We start from the raw sequence: 18,394 nt of genomic DNA on the forward strand, positions 1-18,394 counted from the left end.
CTTTGCAACTTGAATTATGGACGAAAGAAGCAAATGCTCTAACATCATCAGACCCACCTGGTCCAGGTGTCGTAATTAAACCTTCACAAGTCGACATGTCGACTAGTAAAGACACGGAGCCAGTGGACAGGTTACTATGAAGTTGCTACAATACAATACTGGCATCATAAGTGCAGTCCTTTGGAATACTTGATAAGCATATAAAATAAAATATGTAGACCTTTCTGCATATATAATATAAAATACTATATCCCATAATACTTACTGTAATGAACAAAGCGCTAACTGTTTGAAATGATCTATTTCAGGAACTATTATGTGTATTATTTATTTATTTATTAACAGTTTCTTATATAGCGCACACAGTATTATCCCAACAACCTCTGCTACTGAAATCCAAAAACTTAATAATGTATCACTGTCAAACCACAGTCGACACGGTGTCTTATTACGACACAGTACGATTATGTTGGAATCATCATACTCTCTGCCACTTGAATTGTGGTTGAAACAAACATTGAAGCACTAGACCAAATATAAACCACACCTTGAACCCAAGTACCACGTAATCAAATTACATAAACATAACCTTTGATTACTGAAAATGTATACAAATATATACAAACTCTCTTAAAAAGAGGACAGGAAAAAAAGCCTGCTCCCTTTAAAATGAATTTTAAATAAATTTAATAAGATAATACATAAGCTCCATACTACAACACTGATCAGCTGTAAAAGCGATAGTACTCACACCTATTCAATTGACTCCCAGGTGACAGAATTAACGATAATGAGGCTCATGAATATGCATGATAGGGCAGGTATTTAAAGGGCTTCCAGACAAACACTCAGGTGGTCCTGACGAAGCTTACTGGCGAAGCGTACGCCGACCGTACACTCCGCAGTGTGCTCCCACTTCCCTCTCCCCCCATGAATGCATTTTGATCTGTTTCTCTCCATTTAGCGGTATCCACAGCGGCGTGCATCCAAGCACTTACACGGCAGGCAGACGCGGTGCGCACCGCAGTTCTGATGCCCAGCACACCGGCTGACAGTCCCACAGACTGACTCAGATCCCTACGTGCAGTACAGTGCGAGCCGGCTGTGTCATTCTCAGCCGAAGTGACGAGAGCGGGCGCAGCGCTTCTCAATTACACGCTGTGAATCCTGCTGTCCCGGCTCACAGACCGGACTCAGAGCACTGAAATTACAGCTCACTTAAGCACCATCCTGGTATTGCAGTGGCCACACAGCTTATTGCTGTCTCTGGCACTGATACTTTTTTGAGCACACTACATTATAAACGCTCACATCTGCATGTGTTTTAATTATACCAGCCTGCTGGGTGAGACCATAAATCTTTGGTTACCCTTACACCACAGACAAAATTGGTATACAGGCACTCCTGAACCTAATAGGTGCTTAAAGTGATACCGCTATTTAGTACTTGAAAACTGGGAAAATATATATCAACCAGTTCCTATTCTGGAAACAGTGAATGCACTAAACACATATTAAAGTGTTGACATTTATACGTATAAAAACATTGTGAAGTGGGACCCCACGGAGTCAAGGATATCTTCATCCTTTTTTACTTGTCTATGTTTAATGTGTGTATTGTGTCTTTTATATTTTTGCCAAAAGTTTTTAAAAAATTATAAATAAAGGTTACTTATTAAATTTTCTCTCTCTCGGTGCATCACAAAGTGACATCCTTTTCTTTTCTTGCTTTACAAGAATTTGTCTTTTGCTTCAAACTTATGTCCCGTGATAGCACACCCTCAGCATAAATATTTACGTATATAACACTATCATTTGAGGGGTCACCTTACACTAACTCTACGTATACTCTTCCTGTGCGATTAACCCTGTCCTCCCTTTGTTATTCTAACCACACACACATCCTGCAGCCTATAACACTAACCACACACACATCCTGCAGCCTATAACACTAACCACACACACATCCTGCAGCCTATAACACCCCTTCATGCTACCACAATCCACCCCCACCCAAAACTAATACCACACACACACACACTCACTCTCTTTCCACCACTATACCACCAACGCATGCACTTTACACCTACCTAAACTTACAGCACTCAAAAACAAAATCCATAACCCAACATACCCCTAACCCACAACACCCCCCCCCACCTTCACACACAATTCACCAAAATACAAACATAATTCAAATAAATCTTTATTTAAAAATTGAATGGGGCGTAGCCCCCTACGATGGTGTGAAGAGCGCCCGTAGGGCGCGATGAATCACCTATTAAGGAATATATTTCTCCCAGATTTGCCATTGGCGAGTCACTACGATGTCAGTGCATGTGCAAGCCGGAGCCACTGGGGGGCATCAACTTGTACTTTGCCTGGTATGAACTTATGTCATACCTCCCTACTTTGCGGATTAGATAAGCACGGCCTGCCACACTGAAGGCGCAGGCGGAGCTAAGCTGCATGTGGGCGTGACCTTGGGTAGAGGGGGCGTGGCTTAGTACTGCAACCCCTGTTTTCAACATTTTCAGTGCTCAACTAGCATCTGGACAGCCCCCAGGTCCCTCCCTGCCATCCCTTCCTCTCTGCGTAAACGTCTAATATGGTTGAATAAGAAACACAATAATCTATATTTTAAAACTTTATTTTCTTTAGTGAGATCGCATAACAAACATACTAATATATATAAGGTGGCCATCTGTAACAAAATACAAAAATATACAATCAAATCCTCTTTTATGTCAAGGTGCCCCCCTTTTTATAAAAAAAATAATTTTCAGTGTCCCCAATGGGTAGATGGTTACATAAACATCTAGGGCTCCTTCCACATGTTTCGCACTTGGATAAGTAACGGAAAGTAATCCTAGTTGGAATTAAAGGTCTAGCTGAATATAACAACAGTATAGGTTGTTGGTGAGTGTTACCCTGTACGGGTTACCACCGAACCGCCGTGGCACACTGCTGTGCGCCGTCAGCTTCCCTCTGTCGATGGCCCCATCTTTGGACTGACGGGTATCCTCATCCCGAATGGGTAGCGGCTGGTGCTGAAATCTGTGCAAAAGCAGTCGGTGGGCAGTCGGTAAGTGTTGTGAAATAAGTCGCTGCAAAAGGAGCGTCTGTAAGCTGCCCACTACCCAGACTCCTCCTTGTGGTCAAATATATAACCGTCAATCCTTCTGGGTGATGGTGCGACAATCACTGTGGGGCAACACTGCAACTGCTTACCTCTGATACGTGTTTCGCAACTCCTGGGGCTTTTTCAAAGAGTGTCCAGTATGTTCTTAGGGCCACTTCCCTTGTGTAGGCAGTTTGTTCAGTCATTGTAAATCCTCATTGGTGAAAAAGATCACTAGCACAAGTGTGCAATCAGGTGGTTGTTATTAAATTCCTACACCAACGTCACATCAAGGAGAGGACTGAACAATGGTAGCTAGATGCTACATATTATAAATATATCCTGACGGACATATCTTCACCCTTAGTATCTGTCTAATATACATACATAGCTCATATATCAATAAATTAACACCAAATTGGCATTTTTATTCAAATAAAACATAATCAAACTATTAAAATCTAACAAGCCCAGTTCAGAATCGAACCTGTGTCTACAAATTCCTAAGTCTAACGTCTTACCCCTAATCCCTAAACATCATGGTAAATGCTGCCGATCCCTACACATCATGGTAAATGCTGCCGATCCCTAAACATCATGGTAAATGCTGCCGATCCCTACACATCATGGTAAATGCTGCCGATCCCTACACATCATGGGAAATGTTGGCGATGCCTCTGTCTGATCAGCCGGTGTTGCGTTATTGTTCCACGCGGGATCGGAGTTGCCCAGCGTGTATGAGGAGTCTCCTGACCTTATTGATAATGCTCCCCCTGGTGCACACATCAACATTCTAGGAAACAGAATAAGAATCAGGTTAGTTGGATACAGAAAGCAACAACATGTAATCTGTCTGTTGGACACTGCCGGCCATGGGACAGTACGAAAAAAGGGACTATCCCGTGAAAATCAGGACATAAACTGTGTGGTCACTATAGGAGTGAAGGAAGCTGGGTACACACTATAAGATTTTGATCAATGATGCTAATAACCAGGGGCGTAACTAATGCCATCCCCACCCCCCTGCACCTTTGTCACTACCATACCCGGATATCTAGGTGGGATGCATACATCATTGCACTACATAACTCAGGATATCCCCTACACCAGTGGTCTCCAACCTTTTTCGGGGTGCGAGCTACTCGCGGCAAACTGAACCACCCGAAGAGCTACTAAAATTAAAAAATCTGCCTAATAACCAAATAATGCCCTTTACACATTATGCCACACACTGTAATGGCCCTGACACACTATGCCGCATACATAACTGTGCGCGCCAAAAATTGGTGTAGCCACATAGGGTGCATCCAATGAAAATGGGGTGATACACATTTGCCCCCAATAGTGCAATGCCATATACACATATGCCCAAATAGTGCCAGATACACATTTGCCCCCAATAGTGCCAGATACACATATGCTCCCGCGGTGCCAGGTATGCCCCCACAGTGCCAGAAAAAAGAATACCCCCACAGTGCCATCTGTGCCCCTATGGTGCCGGATATGCCCCCACAGTGCCAGCAAGTAGTATGCCCCCACAGTGCCAACAAGTAGTATGCCCCCAGTGCCAGCAAGTAGTACAGTATGCCCCCACAGTGCCAACAAGTAGTATGCCCCCAGTGCCAACAAGTAGTATGCCCCCAGTGCCAACAAGTAGTATGCCCCCACAGTGCCAACAAGTAGTATGCCCCCACAGTGCCAGCAAGTAATACAGTATGCCCCAGTGCCAACAAGTAGTATGCCCCCAGTGCCAACAAGTAGTATGCCCCCAGTGCCAACAAGTAGTATGCCCCCAGTGCCAACAAGTAGTATGCCCCCACAGTGCCAACAAGTAGTATGCCCCCACAGTGCCAGCAAGTAATACAGTATGCCCCCAGTGCCAACAAGTAGTATGCCGGCAGTGCCAACAAGTAGTATGCCCCCAGTGCCAACAAGTAGTATGCCCCCAGTGCCAACAAGTAGTAGGCCCCAAGTGCCAACAAGTAGTATGCCCCCAGTGCCAACAAGTAATATGCCCCCACAGTTCCAGCAAGTGGTATGCACACACACAGCACACACACACACACACACACACACACACACACAGCACACTCACACACACACAGCACACTCACCATTGTGTCCGGTGTCGTCCTGCAGTGACTGTCAGTGTCTCCGCTGCCGCAGCTTCTCCTCTTCTCGGGGAAGGTGAGCACAGCGCACAACGTACATCTCTCCTACCCTTCACTTCCTTGTGACTGGGCCGTCCGTCGGCGTCAATCAAAGCTCGCGGGCCGGCTCCTGATTGGCTGCCGACCCGCGAGCTCTGATTGGCGGATAGGCGGCCAAGTGACAGGGATGCTCAGTGAGGGGAGGGATAGACGCGCAATGCGCTGCGCTCTCCTCCCCTCCCCTCCGGCTCATACTATCGTCAGCGCAGGCGGCCGCGGCAGGGAGAGACAGATAGGCGGGCGGGCGGGCGGGCAGCAGAGTGGTCGAGCCACCCGATTCGCTGCCGCGAGCTACCGGTAGCTCGCGAGCGACGGGTTGGCGACCACTGCCCTACACCAATGATTTTTAACCTTTTTACCTTGCGGCACACTAAATAAGAATTTAAAATTGCCAAGTCACACCATGAGATCCCCACGGGGCAAAACACATTGACCCCCACAGGGAAAAAAAACCTATTGGCCCCCATATAAAAATCAATTACACTGGTCCCCACAGATAACACAAATAAAATACATTGGTCCTTTACATGAAAAGAAGAGACCAGTAAATAACAGATGAACTGGTGGTGGCTGTAAACTGGTTTGGGCATCTCTAGATCTGGGGGCACACTTGACAACAGCTCAAGGCACACTAGTGTGCCACGGCACAGTGGTTGAAAAACACTGCCCTACACAGTCATTCCATGCCAAACCATCACAAAAACACTTTTCAATGGGAACGTCTCAGATTGTCATGAAATTTGGTAGGATGATAGACAACATAAAGTTCCTCTTCTATGTAATATGTTATCTTCCAGTCAGTGGCGGGCTGGGCCGGGGGTCAGGGTGCCATATGCCCCCCGGGCCACTCTGTTACCCAGTGTCTCGGGCCACATGAATCCCCCCCCTCTTGCGCTCGCTTCTTACAGAGCGCAGCGCATTGCACAGTGCAGGCTGAGGCTTCCCCACCCAATCAGCGGCTATTTTAAATGTGGCACCGGCCACCAGCCAATAAGAACTCGAGTTCCAGCAGCCGCGGTGATTGGCTGCAGGAACGCGAGCTCTGATTGGCTCACGAACTGGAGCCATAGTTGAAATAGCTGCCGGAGGGACTACCGGTAGCAGCAGCAGCGGCACTGCGGCAGTGTGAGTTCAGCTGGGGGCTGAGCGCTGGGGCTGGGCTGAGCTGAGCTCTGGACGCATCTATGACAGCCACACCAGCCCCTGCAAGAACCAGGTACACACATGGCTCCGCCCCCTCTCTATTGTACCATCCCTAGGGATGTGTCAGCATGACAGCACACCTGCCCTGGCCCCAGCAGTCCCCTCACTCTCTTTAATAAGTGGGGCAGTACTCAGCTTCCTTATGTCCTTGTCCTGTGCCAGGACTCCTGCTGTCCCCAGCTCCCACCTATTCTGTCCTGGCTCTCCTCTAATACGCAGCGCTCCTCCTCCTAATACAGTACCAATTCCTGCTTTCCCAGGCTTCCACCACAACCTACATCTTTCTGCCCTCTCTAGCGCCCTACGCCTCTCTAGCGCCCTGCATCTTTCTGCCTATCCCTCCCTAGTGCCTGCGTCTCTTGATCTGTCTCTCCCTGCCGTCCCTGTCTCTGCGTCTCTCCCTGCTGTCACTGTCCCTGCATCCCCGCCGACAATGTCCCTGCATTGTGGCCCACTCCATGTGGCATAATGTGTATTTTGTCCCCTACTATGTGTATTTGGCTTATTCTCTGTGGAATAATGTGAATTTTTTTATCATTGTGTGGGAATTTTGGCTTATTCCGTGTGGCATATTTTGAATTTTGGCTCAATTCAGGTGGCATAACGTACATTTTGACTCCTTCTGTGTGAATTATGGTTTATTCTAGGTGGCATTATGTGAATTTTGGCTCATTATGTGTGAATTATGGCTTATCATGTGTAACATTATGTGAATTTTTACTCAATCTCTGTGAAATTTGGCTTATTCCATATGGCATAATGTGTAAGGGACAAGTACAGTATAAGGGGGTTATATATAACCCTATTGTGTTGCATAATTTGCATAAGAGCAGTAGCGGCTCTTACCTCTCCAGCGGAGGGGGGCTGCCGTGATGCAGGCCCCCCCTCCACTGCCGCTGTCATGTTCCTGCTCCCCTCAGCTGCCTGCGCCGGTCCCGGTCCCCATCGTGCAGCTGGCGCATGTGCAGTAGCCTCTTTAGTACTGCGCACCCTCTGGCCCCCAGCCTCTGTGGGCTGCTTTTGCAGCAGCCCCAAAGGCATATTCTGGGTCCCGGATTCGGCACATGCGCAGTATCGTCCTCGTACTGTGCATGCGTGGGACCCGGTTTTATGGGCTGCCACTCAGCAGCCCATGTAGAGGCATCCAGGAGGGAGGGGACTCCCAATGGGACTGCCTTGTGTGACATATTTTATATATGTTTATTTATTTTTACGGCAAAGATCCATTTCTGCCTTTACTTATGGGCCGGTGCTCTGTACTTGCCCCCCGGGCTAAAAGTTGCCAGCCAGCCCCTGCTTCCAGTGATACACAATGTCCATGCAACAGGGTTGCAAAATTGTATATTGTCTGCTTGCGATGTTACCTGAAAAAACCCCCAAAACTTCTAGATGTGGTAGAACTTTCATGTTGGTCCTGTTTTGAAGAGTTTGGATCAGTTGGTCACCTGCAAGTTGTCAGACAGTGAGTCAAGGTCGACATGCATTTAGATTGACATGTGTCTAGGTCAACATGCAGGAAGGTCAACATGAGTATAAGTCGACATTGGGTTGGGTCGACAAGGTCATAAGGTGGACCTGGGTTAGGTCGACTGTCAAAAGGTCGACATGGGGGTTTCCACTGTTTTTTTATACAAATGTCGATACAGTCGACATGATCACAGGTCAAAAGTTCGACATGGGGTTTTTCACCGTTTTTTCCCCAAATGTCGACACAGTCGACATGATCACAGGTTAGTGTGCATCGTGTCCCCTTGCATGGCTCGCTGCGCTCGGCACACTTTTATTCTCACACAACTCCTTGGTGGATGGTAGGGCATGAAATACCGCCTGTCGGCACATGTCATCAGCTCAAAAACAGTGAAAAATCCCATGTCGACCTTTTGACTGTTAACCTAACTCATGTCGACCTAATGATCCTGTCCCCCTAATGACTCTGTTGACCTAACCCATGTCGACCTAGACACATGTCGACCTAAATGCATGTTGACTTAATGGTGTCGACCTAATGACTGTCTACCAGCTTGCTGGTGACCCAATAGCTATATTCCTTTTGAAGCTAAGGGGCCATAATTTTCATATTTATATCCAAATATTGACTTGTACATGTCAGGCCGAGAATCACATGTGTACCCAGTACTAGGGGACGGATGTTAGATAAGTCACATTACATACTGTACACACATCTCACCTTTTTATCTCTCACAAGGTCCCGGAGCGTGGAGAAGTAATCTCTTATTCCCTTACTGATACCAGGATAAGTTCTCATACTCTGAAACAGAAAATGACAAATAAATCCTCTGGTTCCTACAGTCTGGGTCTGATGCACAACAGAGAACACACAATAATGACTGCACTTATGTGATGGGAACACCAGGTGGCAGTATCATCCACTTACACAGTCTGGTAGCAGCCCAGTACGGCTATGTACGATCCCCATTATCTTCTCCGCATCTTGCTGTTTGTACTCGAGCACTTGGTGGTGGCAGTAGCTGAATATGGCGACTTGTTCCATAACTTCATTAACAACGGCGGCTGCGTCTTCCTTCTGATGGCAGATGTACAACTGTATAAGTTACTGTATTCTGTGATGTGCGAGGAACAGATCTCCCTTCTAGATGCTCTTCAGTAGGTGAAGAGTATGGGGGCCTTTATAGGGATAGCTACTAGTGTATGGGGCCTTTATAGGGATAGCTACTGGTGTATGGGGGCCTTTATACGGATAGCTGCTGGTGTATGGGGGCCTTTATAGGGATAGCTACTGGTGTATGGGGGCCTTTATACGGATAGCTACTAGTGTATGGGGCCTTTATAGGGATAGCTTCTAGTGTATGGGGGCCTTTATAAGGCGTGTGGGCCGCACCCCCCTAGTGACGCCACTGGTGAAGGCGCCCAAACCTACCTTTGAGTAGATAAATAGGGATTTGATTTGACGGATGTCTTCGGACGGATCTGTGCGATTGCACTCAGTGGTTTGAGGAATTTTGCTGCCTGAGATCTGTAAAGGAAAAGAACATTTTAGAAATGCAATGGCTGAAAATGAAGCTTTGGGTGTAGCTGGAAGCCCAGGGCCTAATTCTAATGCTGATGCTGTCACACACACACAGGGACCATGGGCGATGTTCTCGCACTAGACCAACTGACGCCTGACGGCACATATGCTGCATTCACAATGGACATGCCCCAACAGGGCTGCCATCAGGAATTTTAGGGCCCGGGACTCATTTCATGTCCGGGCCGTAACATTTGTCTTGACGTCTCATTTGGAGTTGGCGGCCCGTCCGTCCCGATGCTACACCTCACTAATATCAGTACTTGTAACAATAACTTTGCACGGGCCTGCCCGGAGTCATCCGGCCAATCACAGTTGGAGAGCGGCAGCCGATTGCTGATAGAGGGCAGAACAGGAAATAATGTATTTACTGTTTATTTTCCGATGGCGTTAGAGTTTGCGTTTGAGTTAGCATTTCCCTTAGCGTCATTGGCCCGTCCCGAGCCAATGGTTTATTTTCCGATGGCGTTAGAGTTTGCGTTTGAGTTAGCATTTCCGTTAGCGTCATTGGCCCGTCCGTCCCGAGCCGTTGGTTTATTTTCCGATGATGTTTGAGTTAGCATTTCCGTTACCGTCATTGGCCCGTCCCGAGTCGTTGGCTTATTTTCCGATGGCGTTAGAGTTTGCGTTTGAGTTAGCACAGGCATTCCCAACCACAGTCCTCAAGGCACACCAACAGTGCAGGTTTTGTAGATATCCAGGCTTGAGCACAGGTGACTTATTTAGTATCTGAGGGATTTTGATTAAACCATCTGTGCTGAAGCCTGGATATCACTAAAACCTGCACTGTTGGTGTGCCTTGAGGACCGTGGTTGGGAATGCCTGAGTTAGCATTTCCGTTAGCGTCATTGGCCCGTCCGTCCGTCCCGAGCCAATGGTTTATTTTCCGATGGCGTTAGAATTTGCGTTTGAGTTAGCATTTCCATTAGCGTCATTGGCCCGTCCGTCCATCCCGAGCCGTTTCGTTTATTTTCCTATGGCGTTAGAGTTTGCGTTTGAGTTAGCATTTCCATTAGCGTCATTGGCCCGTCCCGAGCCGTTGGTTTATTTCCCGATGGCGTTAGAGTTTGCGTTTGAGTTAGAATTTCCGTTAGCGTCATTGGCCTGTCCGTCCCGAGCCGTTGGTTTATTTTCCGATGACGTTTGAGTTAGCATTTCCGTTAGCGTCATTGGCCCGTCTGTCCGTCCCGAGTCGTTGGCTCATTTTCCAATGGCGTTAGAGTTTGCGTTTGAGTTAGCATTTCCGGTAGTGTCATTGGCACGTCCGTCCGTCCCGAGCCGTTGGTTTATTTTCCAATGGTGTTAGAGTTTGTGTTTGAGTTAGCATTTCCATTAGCGTCATTGGCCCGTCCGTCCCGAGCCAATGCTTTATTTTCCGATGGTGTTAGAGTTTGCGTTTGAGTTAGCATTTCCGTTAGCGTCATTGGCCCGTCCCGAGCCGTTGGTTTATTTTCCGATGGCGTTAGAGTTTGCATTTGAGTTAGCATTTCCGTTAGCATCATTGGCCCGTCCTTCCGTCCCGAGTCGTTGGCTTGTTTTCTGATGGCGTTAGAGTTTGCGTTTGAGTTAGCATTTCCGTTAGCGTCATTTGCCCGTCCATCCGTCCCGAGCCGTTGGTTTATTTTCCAATGGCGTTAGAGTTGGCCTTTGACTTAGCATTTCCGTTAGCGTCATTGGCCCATCCGTCCCGAGCCATTGGTTTATTTTCCGATGGCGTTAGAGTTGGCCTTTGACTTAGCATTTCCGTTAGCGTCATTTGCCCGTCCCGAGCCGTTGGTTTATTTTCCGATGGCGTTAGAGTTTGCGTCTGAGTTAGCATTTCCGTTAGTGTCATTTGCCCGTCCATCCGTCCTGAGCCGTTGGTTTATTTTCCAATGGCGTTAGAGTTTGCGTTTGAGTTAGCATTTCCGTTAGCGTCATTGGCCCATCCGTCCCGAGCCGTTGGTTTATTTTCCGATGGTGTTAGAGTTTGTGTTTGAGTTAGCATTTCCGTTAGCGTCATTGGCCCGTCCGTCCGTCCCGAGCCGTTGGTTTATTTTCCGATGGTGTTAGAGTTTGTGTTTGAGTTAGCATTTCCGTTAGCGTCATTGGCCCGTCCGTCCGTCCCGAGCCGTTGGTTTATTTTCCGATGGCGTTAGAGTTTGAGTTAGCATTTCCGTTAGCGTCCCGAGCCGTTGGTTTATTTTCAGTTTGTCTCTGGCCATTGGCGTCCCGACGTCCCGTTGGCGGCCCGTCCGTCTGTAACCTGTTCATCAGCGTGTGTCGCACTGTTACCTGTCATTTGGTAGTGATCCTATTCCAGTGCATGAAAGCCTGATATACTGTACGTGCATCATTTACTGATCGCAAATCTCACTACACTACACTAATATCAGTAATCCATACAACAACGGCATCGCTACGACAATGGCATCACTATGACTATATAATCCATACAACAACGGCATCAATGCAACAAAGGCATCCATACGACGACGACATCCATATGACAACGGCAGCGTTTAATATATTAAAGATCTAGCCGCACTTACCCAAATCGTTAAGACCTTTGAGATGTCTCCTCTTGCCAGTAATCCCATGTAGTTGGTTGCACCCAGATGTATTAGAAATGTAGAGAATATAATAAGCTTGTCAGCCTTTCCCAATAAGATGGTGAGTGAGGCCATGGTGCATTATGGCGAGAGTCTGTGTTGTTCCATTCTTTTATAGTGGAGCTCAATGGTGGTTGAGTTGACACGAGGATATTCCGCCCCCAACACGAGCCCTCAACACGAGCCGTTGGGAGTCCGCCCCCAACACGAGCCCTCAACACGAGCCGTTGGGAGTCCGCCCCCAACACGAGCCCTCAACACGAGCCGTTGGGAGTCCGCCCCCAACACGAGCCCTCAACACGAGCCGTTGGGAGTCCGCCCCCAACACGAGCCCTCAACACGAGCCGTTGGGAGTCCGCCCCCAACACGAGCCATTGGGAAACTGTAACAGACTTCAGGCCAGCAACGCGTTTGCGCATTTCCGTCCGTCCCGATCCATTGGGAAACCATAACAGACGTCGGGCCACCAACGCGTTTGCGCATTTCCATCCGTCCGTCCCGATCCGTTGGGAAACCGTAACAGACGTCTGGCCACCAACGCTTTTGCGCATTTCCGACCGTCCCGATCCATTGGGAAACCATAACAGACGTCGGGCCACCAACGCGTTTGCGTTTGCGCATTTCCATCTGTCCGTCCCGATCCATTGGGAAACCGCAACAGACGTCGGGCCACCAACGCGTTTGTGCATTTCCGTCCGTCCCGAACCGTTGGGAAACCGTAACAGACGTCGGGCCACCAAAGCATTTGCATTTGCGCATTTCCGTCCGTCCATCCCGAGCCGTTGGGAAACCGTAACAGACGTCAGGCCACAAACGCGTTTGTGCATTTCCGTCGGTCCCGATCCGTTGGGAAACCGTAACAGACGTCGGGCCACCAACGCGTTTGCGTTTGCGCATTTCCATCCGTTCCTCCCGAGCCTTTGGTTTATTTTCCATTTTTCCCTGGCAATTGTAGTCCCGACGACCCGTTGGCATTGGCGTTAGCGTTGGCGGCCCGTCCGCCTGTAACGGGTGTTTCCGGGATTTAGCCGCCAATATTACTTTATAAATGCGGCCCTAAGCCTGAAGCTGGGGACACAAAAGCCAGCATATAAGTGACATACTCATATGGTCATTAATACAACTCACCCATTTGAGGTAGGTCGTCTATTTTGCTAAGAATAGCTGAAGGGTATATTCCAAGAGCCGCAGAACAGTGCATGTGTCACCACTACATATAGCAATTACTGTGTAGCAACTGTGAGAACCTGATGTGAATAAAATGTTGCAACTGTGTAGTTAAAATCATTACAGTGTATGTGATACCCTCCACACATAGCAGTAGATCTGTTTATACGCATTGACAGCAATTGCAACTTTCTATAAGTCAATAAAGATACAACACAAATCAAAAATCGTTTATTAATCTCTTTACACATTGGCAGAGCAAGATTTGCATCAGAGACGATTCTGAATCTTCAATCATCTTTCTTCTTTCTGTACCTACCTTACACGTATTTTTACTTTCATTTGCACATATTGTACTGTTATTCCAAGTCATGTGTGACTTAGTGGATGAGGAGTGCATCCCAGCAAAACTGATTTTCCTTTTTTTCTTTGTTTTTTCTGATACTCAATATCAAACTTAGAGCTGCGTTGGGTGAGAAAGACACACATGCTGATGTGGGAGGAAGACGAAAATCCCTCCTTGTGGGAGGAAGACAAAAATACCGATATCCGAGCTCTTGGGTGAGAAATGTGACACACTGATGTCCGAGTTGTTGTGGGAGGAAGACACACATGATGATGTACAAGCTCTTTGGCATGGACGACTCAAATGCCGATATCCGAGCTCTTGTGGGAGGAAGACACACATGATTATGTCCGAGATCTTGGGTAAGAATTGTGCACACACGGATATCCGAGTTGTTCGGCCTGGAAGATGCAGACACGTATATATAAATTTTCAGGCTTATAATTTGCACATGCAGATGTACGCGCTCTGGGTGAGGAATATGCACACGCCGATGTCCAAGCTCTTCTGGGTGAGGAATATGCACACGCCGATGTCCAAGCTCTTCTGGGTGAGGAATATGCACACGCCGATGTCCAAGCTCTTCTGGGTGAGGAATATGCACACGCCGATGTCCAAGCTCTTCTGGGTAAGGAATATGCACATGCCAAGCTCCCAGGCAATGTCCAAGCTCCCAGGCAAAGAAGAAGCACACGACGAGTTGTTTCAGCTCTCACAGCTTAATCTCCAATACTAATTATTAGTTGTGCAGCTCCTACACATTCTCTTATACCGCACCTTGTCAAGGTGCGGTCTGAAAAGGCCACCACGGGTCGAGCAACACAGGTGTTCAACCCTGGTAATGACCAGGGTTGAACACGGCTGTGACCCGTGTCAAGTGTAGTGTGAGCGGGTGCCTGGATCGAGCGACCCGTGTCCTGTTCACAGTATGGAGGAGGCAGCACTGTCAGCTCCAAGTACTGCCTCCTCCAGAGCCCCCGATGACGCCCCGCCGCCCAGCTCCGCCCCCTGTGATGTCACCGTGTCAGTGTTATCCCTCCGCCCCCTGTGATGTCACCGTGTCAGTGTTATCCCTCCGCCCCCTGTGATGTCACCGTGTCAGTGTTATCCCTCCGCCCCCTGTGATGTCACCGTGTCAGTGTTATCCCTCCGCCCCCTGTGATGTCACTGTGTCAGTGTTATCCCTCCGCCCCCTGTCGAAACTTTCAGACCGCATTGCCGTGTTGCTCTGGGGGTGGGACCTGTGTCCTAATCCCGTGTGCGACACAGCACTTGCGGTCTGAAAGTAGTATTATAGGGAACAGGGCAGCCCCCACCAATGTGGCGTGTTAGAAAAGGATCCATCGTCATTGGCTAGTTGCAGATCTCACTACATCTTACATCAGTACGTGTAGCAATCACTTTGCAGGGGCCTGGCCAGAGTCATCCGTCCGATCACATGTGGAGAGCAGAAGCCAATTGCTGCAGGAAGGCGGGACAGGAGAAAAAGTGTTTCCTGTTCATTTTCATTTGGCCGGGGAGAGGAGCAGACACCGTCCCTGTGTGTCTGAGCCTGGCAGCCGCTGCTGGAGCGATGTGACCCCCCCCCCCCCCCCCCCCCAGGCTGCAGTCCCTGATGTCATGTACATATGCAGCAGGTGCTGTGTCCTTACCCACAAGGAAGAGATGTGGAATAGAGCTGTGAGAGTGGCACGGAAGCCAGTAACACGCGCTGCCTGTATGTTAACACAGAAGCCAGTAACCTGCGCTGCCTGTATGGTAACACGGAAGCCAGTAACACGCACTGCCTGTATGGTAACACGGAAGCCAGTAACACGCGCTGCCTGTATGGTAACACGGAAGCCAGTAACACGCACTGCCTGTATGGTAACACGGAAGCCAGTAACACGCGCTGCCTGTATGGTAACACGGAAGCCAGTAACACGCACTGCCTGTATGGTAACACAGAAGCCAGTAACACGCGCTGCCTGTATGATAACACGGAAGCCAGTAACACATGCTGCCTGTATGGTAACACGGAAGCCAGTAACACGCGATACCTGTATGGTAACACGGAAGCCAGTAACACGCGCTGCCTGTATGGTAACACGGAAGCCAGTAACACGCGCTGCCTGTATGGTAACACGGAAGCCAGTAACACGCGCTGCCTGTATGGTAACACTGAAGCCAGTAACACGCGCTGCCTGTATGGTAACACTGAAGCCAGTAACACGCGCTGCCTGTATGGTAACACGGAAGCCAGTAACACGCGCTGCCTGTATGGTAACACGGAAGCCAGTAACACGCGCTGCCTGTATGGTAACACGGAAGCCAGTAACACGCGCTGCCTGTATGGTAACACGGCAGCCAGTAACACGCGCTGCCTGTATGGTAACACGGAAGCCAGTAACACGCCCTGCCTGTATGGTAACACGGAAGCCAGTAACACGCGCTGCCTGTATGGTAACACGGAAGCCAATAACACGCGCTGCCTGTATGGTAACACGGAAGCCAGTAACACGCACTGCCTGTATGGTAACACAGAATATCTCCGGCACTGTGAGGGATAACACTGACTGTGTTATATCACACCTGACCTGCAGGGTATTTGTGTATCACACACGTGATGGTTTCCTCCCACAAATCAAAAATATATTGGTAGGTTAATTGGCTCCCAAAAAATTAACCCTAGAATGTCTGTGTGTGCGTGTACAGTGGTAGGGAATATAGATTGTAAGCTCCACTGGGGCAGGGACTGATGTGAATGGTTATATATTCTCTGTAAAGCGCTGCGGAATCTGTGTGCGCTATATAAGAAACTGCTAATAAATAAATAAAGGACAGGGCTCTTACTCACTAGTCCGGGCACTACCTGAGGAAGGAGTCAGTTGCACCTGGAACACGTTGTGAGTGCCCTTTACTGTATGTGAGAATTGTATCATAATATCTTTTATTTTATTGGTTTTCTTTAAAAGTGATTTTTTTTCATTGTCATTCTTGTTACAGATGTTTCTATTGGACCAGAAATAATGTCACATATTTTCCTTATAATAAATTTATACTGAAGTTTATTTTATGAGAATGAAGAGGTAACCCCTCTGTGCACATTGTAGTCTGCATTATGGCCATATACTGGGAACACCCCGGCTACTATATACAGTGTCTCGGTTATACGCCTGTGAGAAACAAGACTTTCCACATAACAAAGTCTAATAGCTCTGTGACACTGAGGACACTTGTGCAGCATGGTTGGTGCAGTGGTTAGCATTACAGCCTCAGGGCACTGGGGACTTGGGTTTGTATGTGTGGTTTACATCTGTAACCTGTTCCTCGTTGTGTGTCACACTGTGACCTGTCATTTGGTAGTGATCCTATTCCAGTGCATGATAAGCTGATATACGTGCATCACCTCTACACGGGTGTGGGTTGTTAGGTCTACACTAATTAAGTCGACAAACATTGGGTCGACACCACTAGGTCGACAGGCATCAAGTTTGACATTGGTTTAGGTCAACATGGGTCAAGGTCGACATGGGTGTAGGTGGGCATGGGTCTAGGTCGACAGAACATTAGATCGACACAAGCATTAGGTCGACACGGGCAAGGTCAACAGTCAAAAGGACATGGACACAGTTTGCTGTGCGCTTCGCTTGCGATGCTTCGGGCACGGTGCATCGCAACGCTTGGCACATTATTTTATTTTCGTATCACGCCCTAGTGGATGGTAGGGCATGAAATACCGCCAGTCGGCACTGAAAACCCCCATGTTGACCTTGCTGCCTGTCGACCTACTGGTGTCGACCCAATGCTTATCGACCTAGTTGGTGTAGACCTAATGACTGTATCCCCTGTACACAGGGCCGGCACCACCACTAGGCAGGTCTAGGCATTTGGGCCACTGGAGGGCGGTAGTGAGCTGGAAAGCTATCACCGCAGCAGCAGCAGCATAGGAGCTGGAGAGCCAAAGGAAGGAGCAGGTGTTCGGCGAGTGAGCATCACACTCCCCCCCTCCAGCAGCACGGCGGCCACATCCCACTCCCCCCCCCCCCCACACCCCCCCGGCGGACGGACGGACCACATCGCGGCCACACCCCCCCCCCCCCCCCCGGCATCCGGGTAGCCACATTGGTTACATCAAGTGATCACCGATGTGATCAAGTGATCGAGTCACCGAGCGTTCGGGCCAGTACACATGAGAAATACATACCCGTAAACAGCACGGGCGAAATGTAATAGGGTGTGATTTTTAGACTTTTGCGATATTTGGTCCAAAACGGCCAAAATCGCAATTTTTCTAAAAATCCCACATGTAATAGGGTGCGATTCGCGGGAAAAAGCGCATTTTTTCCCGTGAATTCGCACATTTAAAAGATGCGATTTTCAGTCACACTGAAAAACGCATCCAGATGTTTTCCCATAGGAAACTATAGAACTCGCATATGTAATAGGATGCGAGTTCTAAAGTCGCATATGGGACCTTACCGAAAAGCGCAAAAAAAATAGACCAGCTTCTTGCTGGCGATTTTTACAGAAACATGCACAGATCATTGAGATCTGTGCATGCTTCTGTTGTAAAAAAAATTGTTAGAACAAAAATTAAATAAAAAAAACGGCGTGCGGTCCCCCCCCTAAGCATAACCAGCCCTGGGCTCAAAAAGCCGGTGCTGGTATCATAAAATCAAAGGAACAATCAAGTTGGGGTTCCCTGGATTTTATAAAACCAGCACC

The 18,394-nt window shown here is 48.3% G+C and overlaps 1 long non-coding RNA gene across 1 annotated transcript in view; it reads right to left on the bottom strand.

Annotated features, from left to right (window-relative positions):
• Positions 1-2,872: 2,872 nt before the first annotated feature.
• The window catches only part of LOC146058678 (uncharacterized), a 30,899-nt gene continuing 15,377 nt past the window's right edge, over positions 2,873-18,394 (bottom strand). Inside the window, exons 2-5 of the long non-coding RNA XR_014469894.1 lie at positions 9,434-9,529; positions 8,930-9,079; positions 8,723-8,803; positions 2,873-3,914 (exon numbers count right to left, since the gene is read on the bottom strand). This is a non-coding gene — a long non-coding RNA (uncharacterized LOC146058678). The remainder of the gene's footprint in view (positions 3,915-8,722; positions 8,804-8,929; positions 9,080-9,433; positions 9,530-18,394) is intronic.

The sequence above is a fragment of the Crinia signifera genome, chromosome 2 (genome assembly GCF_055691185.1).
Source record: "Crinia signifera chromosome 2, ASM5569118v1, whole genome shotgun sequence".
Classification (NCBI taxonomy): domain Eukaryota; kingdom Metazoa; phylum Chordata; class Amphibia; order Anura; family Myobatrachidae; genus Crinia; species Crinia signifera.